Raw genomic sequence first — 15,649 nt, 5'->3', positions numbered from 1 at the left:
AGCATCCGTTTCCTTTTTGTGCCTCTTCTCCGCTCCTGCCTCCTCCTCCTCCTCCTCCTCCTCCTCCGGCTGAGTCTTTCCCCTCCTTCCTTCTGTTCCTACCCTCCTCACCTCACCCAATAGGTCTACTCCCCCATCCGTCTCTATGTCTTCAATTGTTCGCGTCGTTTTTTTGTTTTTTTATCCATCCGTGGCTTGATTCCTCCATCCGCTCTCACACCACTCAGACGATCTCCTCCTTCTCCTCCTCCTCCTCCTCCTCCTCCTCCTCCTCCTTCCCTCCCTCCCTCCCTCCATTGCCCTCTCTCCCCCTCTTCCCTTTCCCTTTCCTTTCTTTCATTGTCACTATTTCCCCTTTCCTTCTTATGTGCCCTTCCGTTTGTCCTCGAGCTGATTTCCTCTGCCTTTATTTCCTTTCCTTTCCTTCCCTACCTACGTAGCACGGCCCACAAAGTAATCCTTGCTCCTACATCTACTCCATATACTCTTCCTCCCCCTTCTCTTCCCACCCCCTTTTCCTTTTCCTCCCTCCCTACTCCCCTCATCCTTGTCCTCCCCCTCCCACCCCTTCTTCATCCTCCTCCCCTTCCTCCCTACTCCAATTCCTCCTCCTACCCTCTCCTCTTTATCTCTTTCTCCTCTTCTGCCTACCCCCCTTTTTCCCCCGTTCCTCTTCCCCCTTTCACTCTTTCTCTCCTCCTTCCCTCCTCCTCCTCCTCCACCACCACCACCACCACCACCACCACCACCACCACCACCACCACCACCACCACCACTACCGTCTTCACATGATTATCATGATGATCATCTTTGCCGGTGTCAAAACTTCCACCACCACTACCACCATTGCCTCCACCAACACTGCCTCCACCACCAAAGACCCTTGATATCATCTCTGTTTTTATCATGTAGCAGTGGTAGTGGTAGTAGTAGTAGTAGTAGTAGTAGTAGTAATAGGTAGTAGTAATCCGAATAATCCTTTCCTCTGGCGCTGCTACATGCCCTCCCTCCTCCTTCTTTTCTTCCTCCTGCTCCTTCTTTTCTTCCTCCTTCTCCTTCTTTTCTTCCTTTCTCTTCCATCTCCACCTCCGCCTACCCTTTCTGTTGTTGCTGTTGTCTTTCCTTAGACTGTCAGCCCGAGAGAAGTCCCGCCTCTCTGAAGAACGCCGCGGCCGGAACGGGGTTTTCCCACAAATCCTTTATAGAGTGTATATTGTGTTGTTGGCGTGCATGACTGTGTACAGTGCAGTCTTCCATAATGTGTTGTATAGGATGGGATGGAGCATTACATCCTGAACGTTATCTGCCTCCTCTGGTAGCTAAGAAGGGTCAAATGGTGGCCGCACCGCAGCCTGGCCAGGTGGACCTTTCGGATGAGAGAGGATTCAGAAGGAAGGATATCAGGGGGTCTGGCGTGCAGTTTGTTGGTGGGGCAGTGAATGATATGATTATGGCTGTGCTTCTGGAGGCTGGTGTCTGGTGGTTGTGGAGGAAGAGAAGAGGGTATTTGTGTGTGATATAGGTATTTAGGTGTTATGTTGATGTTTCTTGGCGTGTTCGGGTGTTCTGCTATGTAGTGTGTTGGGTGTGCTGTGTTTGTGGAGGCTGCGGCAAGTGTTTGTGTGCCTCTCATGCCAAGGTGATCCTTGACTTTGAGGACTTTCCTTTCATGGTGTAAAAGGTCTGTAGGTATTGTATTTGTGCAGCCTATAATTGTCTCCAGGACTTTGTTTTGTATGGTGCTGTGGTGTAGTAATTGTTTGTTTTGTCCAAATGTTATTCCTGCAATTGATTTAAGCGCGTTAGTCTAGGTGTGCATTTAGTCTTTATGTTTGTGATATGTTATTTGAATGACATGGATGCATCGTATGTTACGCCAGGAAGCTTGAGTGCATGTGTGTGTGGTATAAGTGTTGTTGATAAAGAGGCATGATTTGTATTTGTGTTCTGCTGTCCAGTTGGTGAGAGGTGTGCCAGATTTGATTGGAGATATTTTTAGCCTATTTGTAATGAACCAGGTGTTGAGTGTGTCGAGATCTGGTTGTAGTATTTCTGCAGCTTTGTCTGCACTACGGTGTGTGCATGTAACTGTTATGTCTGCTGCGTAAGAAGATATTTGTATTTCTGAAGTAGTCGGGTGTGGGTATATCGTGTATGTATGAATTAAAGACTGTGGAGGATAGAACTGACCCCTGTGGTACTTCGTTCTTAAAAGTATCTGGTGTGTGATGTACCTGCCTGATTATTGGCATGTCCGTATTGTATATTTATAAGGGAAGAGCATGCCGACACAGACCTTTTAGGCCATTTATTTATGAGGTTGTAACTGGGGATGGCATCAAAAGTCTTACTAGTGTCTATTGTTATGAGAAGTGTTCTGTGTAGAGGCTTATCGGAATTTATGCCATCGAAAACTCTTTGTGTGAGATTTATCAGAAGAGTGTTTGTGGAGTGTAGTGGTCTAAAACCGTGTTGTAATTCAGCAAGTGGAATATGTGGTGTACTAGTTGTAGTATAAGGCATTCTGTGATTTTGGAAGGAGTACAGAGAAATGTAATTGGGCAGTGTGATGCTCGAACTGTTGGGTCTTTGTTGGGTTTAGGGATGGTGATGATTTGCCCATGCTTCCAGATGCCAGATATATAGTGTTGTGTGAATAGCTGTAGTTTGCAGTGTTGGTGAGTGCATGTATACCTTGTGGTCCAATGTGCTTTAGGTGGATGTGCTTGAGGTTATGAATTATATGTTTCGTATGGCTGTCTGTGAAAGGTGTGTAGTCTGAGTCTGTGGGAAGTCTTTGTTACGTCAAATGCTGTGTGGTCGTCAGGGTGAGGGGTGAGATGGCTTGCCTGTGCAAAATTGTTTATGAGTATGTTTACTTGTCTGTTTGAGGGTAAGTTGACTGTTGTTGTGGTTATTGCTGTGCGAGAGCGTATTGTATTACTGCTGGATAGTGTAATGGTGCTGGGTGTCTTGCAGAGTTTTCTGGTGTTTGTTTCATATGTGTGTTAACAAATGTCTGCCAATTTATTTTCTTCATGCATGTTGTTGATATCAGTGTTTGATGTTTGTATTTGGTCTGCTATGTTTTGAGGGGTAGGTGTGGGGGCATTGTGTTTAAGTTTGTTGTATTGTCTGGTGAGGCCTTGGATTTCTACTGTGAAGTTTGGGTTGTGTGATTTTTGTTGCCTCTGGGGATGTATTTCTTTGCGTTTTGTACGAATGTACTGAAGGTGTGCGCAACAGCGTCTATGTCTGTGATTGGTGTACTGCTTTGTGTCTCAAATTGTTGTTCTTTCTCTTCAGTGGAAGGTTCCCAGTTTGCTCTCATGTCATTGGTGTATGTGCCTGTGGCCAACTGAAGTATATCATGTTTTGATGGTGATGATGATTGGAAGGTGGTCGGTCCCGAGGGCCCCGACCACCTTCCACAAAGTTGTTGGGGTTAGGCAGGCAGGGGGAGCAGAACGTGATGTCATATTCCCACCCATCCCTGTCTCCCGTTCTCCTCAACCCCCCCCCCCCACTCCCTTCCACTAGTTCACTTGTAAAATTGCTCCTACTCCCTTTGGGTCTCTCTTCTCCGCCAGGCCTCGACTCCTTCGTTCCCCTGTGGTTCTTCTCTGCCATCCCAACCCGTCTCCCCTTTGTCCCGGTCGCTCCCTGGCATCCCCTGCCATGCTTTGACCTCTTCCCCGTTTGAAAAGCCTGTCCTCCTCTCACGTATGGTACCTCCTCCCCCCCCCTTCCCTCCTTCGTCTCGTTTAGGTCCACTCATTGCCCGTCTCTTCTTTTCCTTCTACTCCACCACCCCCTTCGAACCACCTTTCTCCCCTTCATGTTGGTTCTTTTTTTCCATTATCTCTCAGTCTCCTTTATCCCTTCCATTCATCCACCAGCTACCCTCTCAACCCTACTCCACTCCCACCCTCTCTCCGCCCTTTACCATGCCATTGCCTCTCGTTCTTTTATTTTTCATTATTTCGTCATATCATATTTTTACAATTATTATCACATTACTCTTCCTCTTCCTTCCATTTCCTCCAACCCACACCCATCTTACTGGTTTTTCTTTTGAGTCACTGCTGGAATAGCTCAAAGGAAGACATAGGCCAGTATAAACCGTAAACAAATTCAATTCCAGGTACGATAGATGGATATAAAGATACTGTACCTGACGAGTACAACCCCTTTCCTTTGTATTACAATTATTTTAAAAACAGTGGGCATAGCACCATTAAAAGAGAGAAGAGAAGTGTTACATGATCTTACTGTTCAGGTTATTAAAGGTAGCAGATAAAATCGACATAAAAGATTTCGTGGTCTAGGACAGGATCGTCTGAAGGATGTTCACACAATTCTCCATGCAGATGCATAAACTCCTAGAATAGTTTGGGTGATAATGTCGTCCAACTTAGAATTAAAGTGTGAATTCAAAACTAGACATGTTGGAGAAAAAGACGGTTCACGAGCGTACATGTTTTCCTGTCAATTACAGGTGCAGTGCAATTATATATTGCAATTTGGTCAACATGTGCACGTGCAACACATGATCCAAAATCGTGGTGGTGAATCTCATACCTTTTCCTCAGTATATTATATGTGATCATTTCATATATGAACCATGCTTTAAGATTGGCACTTGAGGTCAAGTGTGAGGAATATTATAACGGGGTGGTAAGTGGACGTCATGTGAAGGCCACTGATACTGCACCATTTTCCATTAGTTTCTTCATCTACGAATTTCCTGTTTCCGGTGGCCGGTCTTTACCAAATTAATTATTGGTAGAGGGTGGCTAGGTGTTATTTTTATAGTATTCCCTTTGTCAGTGGTTGCGTTTTCTGTTAGTAGCCGTTTGCCATGAGTGCATTTCATACAGGTCATTGTTGACGGAGGAGGGATTGAGGGTTTTGCAATTTTTATCGATTTTCTGTAATCGTGAACTTGTAATTGCTAAAGTGTCAAACAAGGAGATGTCTGCCACGTTACTTCAATCGATAATGTAAGTGATTATTTTAAGAAGTGAATGAATACTGCGATATCTTTTCGATTTGGGTCCAAGCCCGTGGCAAGATGCCGACCATCATTGGTAAACATTTCCCATAAGCTGCTTTGCATTCGTCAAAATACACGTGAAGTGGAAAATTAGATCAATTGTTACAGTGCTAATATATGTACGGTGTTGAACAAAGGGGAATAGTCTCCACTAAAGCGACCACGTCCACGTATTGTCTCGAGACATGATGGCGGAAGGACCTCGGTATACCTCGAGCACCAAATCAACTCCGTAGAGGCAGCCTGTGTCTCCTATTTCAAAATTGTCTCCACTGCAGTGAAAACATCTTCCTTCAAATGTTTCGTGACTCCCAATGCTTGTTATGCGACTCCAGAAGCTCAAAACCTAAGGGAAAGGGGAAATCTAGGAGGTAATAATGTGCTAATACTATATGAAGTAGGCCTACTTCGAGGTGTTATGTAGTGATATTTCACAATCTTTCTGCCACTGCTTTTGCACTGTTGGTGCATGTTGCTTATTCACAGTGATACTAATACGACATAGCTATGTTGAGCTTGCATTATCCTTGGTTTAGATGGTTCATTCTCCATAGAAAGTAGTTTGTTTGCCATTGTGAGAGAGGTGTGTTAATTAGAATTTAAGCTATACTTGGTTTGATGTGCAGAATGTTGTTGGTAGTTATGCATGCCATAAATCAGTATCTTGTCTATCAGTTTACATGCAGCATTGTTGTTTGTAACTAACATGTTGTGTTTTATCATATATTTTGGGAGAAATGGAAACTTGGTAAAAATTCTACAAACTTGAATTCAAAGTACCTTGAATTATTGGATATTTATTGTCGATCTCAGAGGGTTTGATTTGTGGCAGTTATTTTGAGTTGACAGCATTATGTACAGCTGAAATTTATTGGTATCATTGTGCTTTCCAGCATGCAAATATTTGTACTTTTCTGTTTTGCTTATAAGAGATGAGTTTTTCAATAGGAAATATTCACAGTAAAAAATTACTATAACTATGTTATATTAGAGTTAGAGTAGGCACCATATGAGGAAACATGAGTACAATGTTTTGCTTGTTGAAGTTTTTTCAAGTACATTTACTTGAAAAAACTTCAAGCAAAATTTACTTTAAAAAAAAGTTTCATCTTCATATGGTGTCTACTCAGACCCCATTAGTCAGCAGTTGCCATTTTGGGGAGTAGCACTCTTCATTAAAAATGCTATAAATTGTATTATCAATAATTTGATTAAGGAAGAGGATAGTACAGAATCTATGTCGGTGGAGTCTGAGATTATAGGCAAGAATAAGAAACTTATTGGTGTCCTATATAGACCTAATCTCAGCATTAAGCAGACTGGTCCCCTGATTCATGAAATTCACAGAACGTCCCAATACAAAAATGTAAACATGGAGATTTTAATTGTAGAAGCATTGACCGGGAAATTTTAATAGATTAGGAAGTGCAAAATTTCTTAGGTGTGGTGCAGGATAATTTCCTAAAATAAATTATTACTGATCCTATGAGGGGAGAGAATACACTGGACTTACTTTTAACTAATAATGAGCACCTGATGAGAAATGTAAAAGTGGGAGATAGTAGGCTCTAGCAATCATCAAGAAATAGGATTCAATATGATTTGGGAAGAATTAGATAGTATGAATAACATTCTAGAACTGGACTTCAGGAGAGCCAATTTTGATAAGATGAGAAAGTATTTAAGACATTTGGTCACTTACGAGTACAAGACTGAGCCAGGGAGCTGTGATGGAATAAGATACATGCTCAGTCCGGACATTGTTAGCATGGTCAGGAGTCGGGTCATGGAGGGCAATATGCTCACCTTGGGTCAGGTCATTTACAAGTACAAGGTCAACAGTCTGGTCAGCATTTTGGATATAATGTACAGTAACCTAACAGATTTAATTCTGATGATGATATGGTTTAACTTCACACACTCCCCCCTCTCAGAATGCTAGGACGGTGCCCCTTACAGAGGGCTTTGTAGCTCGGAATTTATTGAACCATGCCCTTGGTTCAACTTCGCCGGTGGTGGGGTTCGAATCACTATCGCCACAAGTAATGGCACCCTAACCCACTCAGCCAGCGAGCTTCTAGATTTAATTCTAAATACACAAAATAGATTTATTCACCTCAAGTCAATACAGAAGAATAGTAATACTCCCAAATGGATGATGAACAGGCTGAAATATGAGATCGGAATGAAAAGAGGACTTTACACAAGAATAAAAAATGGGGAAACACGCCTTAGATCTAAATATAGCAATATGGCAAGACTGGTTAAGAAGAACACACACAGCGAAACATTACTATGAAATTAACGTTGCTAGACAAGCTAGATCTAACCCTAAGGGTTTCTTTCATCTCTACAGAACAAAAAATAAGGAAAGGATAGGCCCAATTAAAAACAATGTAAATGTCATGATAGAATCGGTGGAAAAAATGAATGAGCCATTTGACAAATTTTTTCTCTTGGTGTTTACTTAGGAGACTGATCCGATTTTCAGTGGGGATGAAGAAAGTAGACTATCAAATATCAGCATAAGTAAGGAAGTAGTCAAGCAGATTGAAAGATTTTAGCTACAAAAACCCTGGGTCCAGACAAAAAAAAATTGAGATTGCTTAAAGAATGTAAATTTGAAATCTGTGACTAGTTAACAGAAATATTTAATAAGTCGGTAGACACTGGTTTTGTGCCTATAGGGCCATTTACACGGTCGAACAGTTTGACAAACCTGGTTTGTCAGACAAGTGTTTGAAGTGATGTTTGACCATGTGAATGGGGTATTTGGTCGTCAAACACGTTTGTCGAACGTGTTTGACAACCAAATACCCTATTCACATGGTCAAACATCACTTCAAACACTTGTTTGACAAACCGGGTTGTCAAACCGTTTGACCGTCTAAATGCCCCTTATTGCGTGGGTGCAGGCAAAAGTTGTTCCTGTTTTCAAAAAGGGAAATAGATTGTTTATATGCAACTACAGGTCAATCAGTTTGACATCATTTATAGGTAAAATGCTTGAATCAATAATAGTTAATGGACTCGGAGATCATCTCGAGAGACATAATTTGATTTGTGGCTCACAGCATGGTTTCTCCAAGGGTAAGTCATGTTAGTCTTTTTTTTTTTTTTTTTTTTTCTCTCTCTCTCTCTCTCTCTCTCTCTCTCTCTCTCTCTCTCTCTCTCTCTAGTCAACCTAGCTTTTATTATGACAATCTTTTCCTAGTTAATATGTCATTTTTTATGAGGACCACAGTGGAAATAAGTCTTTTGACTTTCTGTGCCATCCTCGGATGTACAATTATATTTACTATGTATGATATGAGTCTTACCTGTATTGTATTTTATTGTATGTATGATTAAATCGGAATAAAATCAGATCAAATCAAATCAAATCTTTTTACACTAACATATATAAGACATCGGATAACAATGATAGTTATGATATTATTTAACTTGACTTTAGCAAAGCGTTCAACAAGGTGAACCTCCAAAGACTAAGTAAAATCAAAGCCCATAGCATAGGAAAAGTGTTAGAATGAATTAGAGCTTGGGTCAGTAACAGAAAGTTGTGGGTCACCATAAATGGTGTAAAATCTAAATAGGGGAATATTTCTAGTGGAGTTCCCCAGGGTTTAGTTTTGGGTCCCATATTGTTCATTATGTACATAAATGACTTGGACAATGGGATTAATAGTGATGTTAGTAAGTTTGCAGACAATAAAACAGGAAGCCTAATTAGGTCAGGAGACAATGCTGAGATTCTGCAGGATGATCTTAACAAATTGTTCACATGGTTGGTGAAATGGTAAATGGACTTCAGTATCTCAAAGTGCAGCGTGTTAACCACTTTGGTACGATGCCATATATGTAGGCATCATGAGGAGTGAGTACACGAGGATGTCGGCATCTTGATTTTATATATATATATATATTTTTTATGGTTTTACATGAGTTACCCCATATTCTGTAAACTGGTTTGATAATGTTTTCTGAGTTTATTATTACTCAGAGTAAAAGAGAACGAGTAATACAACAGTGACTATATTTTATAATGGGAGTAGTATGAAGCATCATTCATATGACAGCCGATGCTGTGTGCAAAAATTTGACTCATACTGAAGTGGTTAAATGTAGAGCTACACAACCCCCAAAAAACAGATATAGCTTAGATAACATTTTTTTTTAGAGAAAACTGAGTGCGAGAGAGACTTGGGAGTTCTAGTGAGTCCTGACCTTAAGTCCAGGTAATAGTGCATTGGGATCAGGAATAAAGCTAACAGCGCATTCGGTTTCATTGCTAGGATGGTCACAAATAGAAGTACAGAGGTATTTATCCCCCTTACATGGGCTACCTCCTGTGTGAGGGGGAAAGAAGCCTTTGGTATATGTATGTGTGTATGTATCTAATGTTAGACCCATCCTTGACTATGCAGCACTGTTTTGGTCTCCCCCTTATAAATTGGACATCAGTTCACTAGAGTCAGTACAGAGGAGAAGGACCAAAATGATATATGGGCTCAGAAGATTATCTTACAAAGAAAGGCTTAGGCACCTTAACTTACACCCTTTGGGAAGACACAGAGTGCAGGGTGATCTAATAGAGGTGTTCAAGTGGATCAAAGGCTTTAACAAGGGTGAGGTAAACAAGGTCATCATATTAAGACATGGCAGGACTCACAGTAATGGATTTAAATTGGACAAATTTAGATTAAGAAGGAAATAGGCAAGAATTAGTTTACTAATAAAGTGGTCAGTGAATGGAATAGACTTAGTAACCATGTAGTGAGCACTGAAACTATCGGTTGTTTTAAGAAATGGTTAGACAATCTTATGGATGGGGATGACATGTGGTAATGGACATGGAACTGCCTAGTGTAGGCCTTATGGTCACTTGCAGTCATATTCTTATGTTCTTATGAATCAAATTATATTAGCCTCACTGTTTATGGCAAAATACAGTTAATGGAGAGGGTGGAGTAAAGATGCCCTAAAGTGCACAGGGACAAAACAAGGTAATCCGTGACAGAACATCAGAAAGAACTTGCCAAGAATATAACTGTTCAAGGGACACAGCATTTATAAACATGCCATTTCATTGATTTGTAGCTGTAGTATTTGACACATAAACTAGTATATTGCGAAGCATAGCACATGATCACATTCTTTATTTTTATATGTTGCACTATTATTGTGGTCATTACTTTCCTCTTCTTCCTCTTCATCTTCTCGTAGAAAAACATGAGTGATAAAGAAAAAAAAATTCCTTACTAGCAGGAAAGAAGAAATTGACCAATTCAGTAGGGTACAGACTAGCTGTCAAATAAAGTAATTCAAGTTTGATTGAAGAAAATTACATATCAGATCTTGTTTGGGAGTGGACAGGATATTGCAGTTTGATAAAGTCTCCACTTCTTTTAATGAAAGACTATTTCTGCAGGTTATTTACCTAATTGTAGTATACAGGAAAGGAGCAATGCCCATTGGGTCTCTTCTCCTATTCTCTAATTTTCAAACATGCCTGGACTCAAATTCATGTATGGTTCCAACTTAATCTGTACCCTTGATTTCCAATTATCATATTTAGATTTGAACTCATGTATTGTTTGAGTTTGGGCAGTATCATCAAACCTATTCCACATATTTATGCATCTATGAAGAAAACTTTTATTTCTTCACATCCTTTAGATATGAGGAAACCGTGAAAAAAATAGCAATGGCTACAGGTATACTTATACTAATAAGATTTTGAAAGTAGACTAGGAGTCAGATCATTTTTTAGTATTTCAGAAATATAGAAAAAAAATACTGCAAATTACTAGTTGATATTTTTTTGCAGTCCATGTAGTAAAAAAAAAAAAAAAAAAAAAAAAATATATATATATATATATATATATATATAGATATATATACTATATATATATATATATATATATATATATATATATATATATATATATATATATATACATACATACATACATGCAGATACACCAAAGGCTATTTCCCTTCCCAGGGAGGCAGCCAAAGTCAAAAGGTATATTCCACTCCCACCCATTCCACTCCCATCCACCACTCCTCCCTCTCTCATCTTGGCTCCTCATGGATGACAGGTCATCCCTGCATCTCGCCCATCACCCTGGGTCAGAGGCGATGCATCAAGTTGCAGTACATCCACAGCAAGGCTGTTTCATTTAATCAGTGCCCCATCCCCTCATCCAGAAAAGGAGAAGACAGGGAGAAATCCCTTTGGGTTGCATCAAAATATCATTCACACATAACCACTTTCCAACCCACTCACCCACTCCCATCACATTGTCATCTGTACACAATGTCTTCTTCCTTCCTTCCGTGACATACATCCCCCTCTAGCTCAGCACCCCTTTCACCCCCATCTATTCATCTCATCCTTGTTCACCCATCCACCTCTGCCTTCCACACCTCTTTTACTTATATTTCATTTTTCATTCTTTCCTTCTGTCCAAACCATCCCAGTACTCTTTTATCAACCCTATCTCCCTATTCCTTTTCCACCCCTGCTCTCTTCCTCACCTTGTTTTTCACCCTATCCAACCTTGTAACCCCAACCATTCTTCCTAGACACTTCATCTCAAATACATTTAAACTCTTCCTTATGTTCCATGTCTCTGCCTCATACAGTGTCTATTTCTCATTACACTTTTTAATCCCCCAAGGCACTTCTCTCAATCTACAATTTATGTGTGTGGGGGGGGGGGTTTACTGCATTCAGCAGATATTTTGGGTAGTTTTTTGTATAATTCACATGTTGAAGATTGAAAAACTGCTTTCATAGAGTTAAAGACCTTGAAATAAATTATAGATTTATAATTTTTTAAATGAATTAAGATATTTATATCTGATAATTTCTTTGTTGTAGAATTTTTTTTAATTCTGAGTTACAGCACATCAAAGTGTACTGTACACGGGGTTGAAGAGACATCCTCAATTTTTATAGATCAGATTGGTACTCCTTTCTGCCATACCTTGTTCTAAAATAACCTTGTTCAAGGATTGCTATATGTTTCCAGTGGAGAATATGGGGATTCTCACTGTTAAATTAATCTCAACCACTTCAGTACTACCGGTATGTGTATGTAGGCATCATGAGGCACGAGTGGGTACATGATGCCGTCATTAGTGTCTTGATTATATATATATATATATATATATATATATATATATATATATACACACAGTGCTTAACAAGGAAGTACGAACAGTTAGCGAGAATGAGTGATGAGGAGAATGAATGAGTCATAAATCAATAAACAAAAGCTCACTTCATACCTCTAATACTTTGATGGGTGGCCTTTACATGCAATGATCTCACGAAGGCAGTTTGGAATGGAAGTGGTGTATTTGGCAAGATGTGCAGGGGTTATACTAGCCCAGGATTGGCGAATGGCTGCCTCGAGCTTGGGCACAGAGGTCGTATCTTTACCCTGCAGGTCTTGTTTAATGTGGTTCCACAGGTTTTCTATTGGGTTTATGTCAGGACTATTGCCTGGCCAGTCTGCTATGTAAGGTATATGGCAGTCTTTAAGCCACTGAGTAACACTACGAGCAATGTGGGCTGGGGCGTGATCTTGTTGAAAGATGTTAGCACCTGAGCTATTAAAAGAATCCTCCAAGTGGTCATTTAAGAGTTCATAATAAACATATTGGTTCACTTTTACATTTTTTGGTAGTACAAGAAGGTTCCCAAGTCCTCTTCCATTAAAACTTCCCCATACCATGAGAGAATCAGGGTGTTCCACTATTTGTTGAATGTACCGGGGGTCAAGAGGGTCGCTACCCGCACGCTGATACACGTTTCCACCCCTATTGCCAGTCACAGTAAAGGTAGACTCATTGGTCCAGAGAATATCCAGCCATTTGTCATCATCCCACTGAAGATATTTCTTGCAAAACTCGACCCTATGGCGCCTCTGGTTAAGAGTGAGAAGAGGCTTCTTCACCGGGCAGTGGCTTTTGTACCCAAGGTCGTGAATGCGGCGGCTAACTGTTTGCACACTAACCTTCCCAAAGAGTCCCGGGTTACTTCCTTTTATTTTTCTGGCAGTAACACGTGGATTATGCTCTAACTGTCTCTTGATAACATTAGTAGCATGAGGGGATGTCTTTTTGGGGTACTTTTTCCTTGGTTTGTAACCGGGTGTGTCACAGCCACCTTCCTTCTTAAAAATGGCAACCCACTTGCACACAGATGTCTTGCCAACCCCAACCTGCCCTATTATTTCCTTTGGTGACCAGATTTATGTAAAGCTATGATCTGGGTTATTGTCTCTTGTGATAAATACTTGTTCTTGCCCATATTAAGGCTAGAAAGCACCTCTGTCTGCTAAAAACACTGACCGCCTAGGTGGCATCACCAGAACACTCACGGAACAAAAAAACCTCCCCACGAAGGCTAAGAGGCAACTGAGGGATGATTGATAGCATGCGTCATAAACCCTACCCTTAGCTCCGTCCACTTGTACGTTCGCACTTCCTTGTCCATATCATTTACCCCCACCCCCCCGCTAGGGTCTTTCCATTGTGGACAAAGAAGTACGAACGGTGGCGGCCCCGTCCGTACTTTCTTGTCGAGTACTATATATATATATATATATATATATATATGTATATGTATGTATATGTATATATATGTATATATATATATATGTATGTATATATATGTATATATATATGTATGTATATGTATATATATGTATATATATATATATAATATGTATGTGTGTATATATATATATATGAACATGTACGTATATATGTAATATATATATATATATATATATATATATATATATATGTGTGTGTGTTATATGTATGAATATATATGTATGTATATGTGTGTGTGTTATATGTATGTATATATATATAATATATATGAATGTATGCATATGTGTGTATATATAAATATATATATATATATATATATATATATATATATATATATAATATGTACAGCTACAAAAGAAGAACAAGAATATATATATATATATATATATATATATATATATATATATTATTCTTCTTCTTCTTTTGTAGTACATAGTTATCCCCAGATTCTGCGAACTGTATTGATCACATGGACTCCGAAATTTACCCTACGAGGAGGTGCATAGGCACCTTAACTTACACTCTAGAAAGATGCAGAGTGCAGGGTGATCTAATAGAGGTGTTCAAGTGTATCAAAGGCTTTAACAAGGGTGGTGCAAACAAGGTTATCATATTAAGACAACAGGGCAGGACTTGCAGTAATGGATCTAGATTGGACAAATTTAAGAAGGAAATGGGTAAGAACTGGTTTACTAATAGAGTGATCAATGGATGGAATATACTTAATAACCATGTAGTGAGCACTGAAACTATCGGTTGTTTTAAGAAACGGTTAGACAACTTTATGGATGGGGATGGCAGGTGGTAATGGACATGGAGCTACCTAGTGTAGGCCTTATGGTCTCTTGCGGTTTCCTTTATTCTTATGTTCCTTGTTTCGCACTCTATCCAGCCTATATTTTTAATTTCAAACACATTTAAACTTTTTCTCATGGCTTTTCTTAAACTCCAAGTCTCTGCCCCATACAAAGCCATCATCAGTCACTCCATACACTCTCCTCTTTGCATCTATTCCCAGGTGCCTATTTCTCATGACACTTTTTAATCCCCCAAGGCATTTACTTGTCTCCATCTCCAATTTATTTCTACCTTCACTCCTCCATTTTCTGCCACATCTGACCCCAAATACCTAAAGCTGTCAACCTCCTTCAGCCCTCTCCCTTAACCTCTTCAATACAAGTCATATTCTGGCATGAAGCATCAGATGCCTGATGTATGATGATTTGATGATGCCTCACAATACTCATGTTATAAAATAGTCATTACTGATTTACTTATTCTCTTTCACTGAGTAATAATAAACACCGAAAATGTGATCAAGCCAGTTTACAGAATTTGAGGGTAACTCAGCTACAACTTCAAAATAAATATAATCAGGACATCAACACTGTATACCCGCTCATGCTTAATGATGCCTACATAGGCGTCATCTTATGGAAGAGGTTAAGACTTGCTTCCAAATCACCGCCATCCACTACCCTTGTATATTTCATCACCTTCCTTTTACCCACATTTACCTTCAACTTTCTCCTATTGCATACCTTTCCAAACTCTGTCTTAATCCCCCCTCTGACCCTGCCACAAGTGTAGCGTTGTCTGCAAACAATAACTGGCTCACCTCCTACTTTTTTACATCTTTAACCATCTCCAGTCCCCTGCCCATTATCCTCACCTTTGTCTCCCACACCACCCAATCCATGTACACATTGAACAGTCACAGCAACATGACATGACCCTGTTGCAGTCCCACATTTACCTCAAACCACTTTACGCTCTCTCCATTTCCCATTCTAACACAGGCTCTACTGCTCTTGTAAAAACTCTTGACTGCTGCCCTTAACAACACCCCAGTCCCATATATCTGCAAAACTTCCCACAGTACCTGGGCCACCGCGCAAAGGCTAGACGCCGCTCCGAGGGCGAAGGGAAGGAGAGGCGCTTCCGTGAGGGGCGAACCCCAGG

The 15,649-nt window shown here is 40.1% G+C and overlaps 1 protein-coding gene across 8 annotated transcripts in view; it reads left to right on the top strand.

Moving 5' to 3' along the window:
- The window catches only part of Tlk (Tousled-like kinase), a 474,415-nt gene that overhangs the window by 137,178 nt on the left and 321,588 nt on the right, over positions 1 to 15,649 (top strand). The window contains exon 1 of one of the 8 annotated variants that reach the window (XM_076205684.1): positions 4,848 to 5,003. The exons of 6 other annotated variants lie outside the window; for them this stretch is intronic. The gene's annotated coding sequence lies outside the window, so the exon portion shown is untranslated. Of the gene's footprint in view, positions 1 to 4,847; positions 5,428 to 15,649 lie in introns of those variants that run through there. One more of the 8 variants, XM_076205683.1, reaches the window with a different exon arrangement.

The sequence above is a fragment of the Oratosquilla oratoria genome, chromosome 22 (assembly GCF_046742065.1).
Source record: "Oratosquilla oratoria isolate Oo_2021 chromosome 22, ASM4674206v1, whole genome shotgun sequence".
Lineage (NCBI taxonomy): Eukaryota > Metazoa > Arthropoda > Malacostraca > Stomatopoda > Squillidae > Oratosquilla > Oratosquilla oratoria.
The sequence above is the reverse complement of the archived record's forward strand: the minus strand, read 5'-3'. Positions and strand labels throughout refer to the sequence as shown.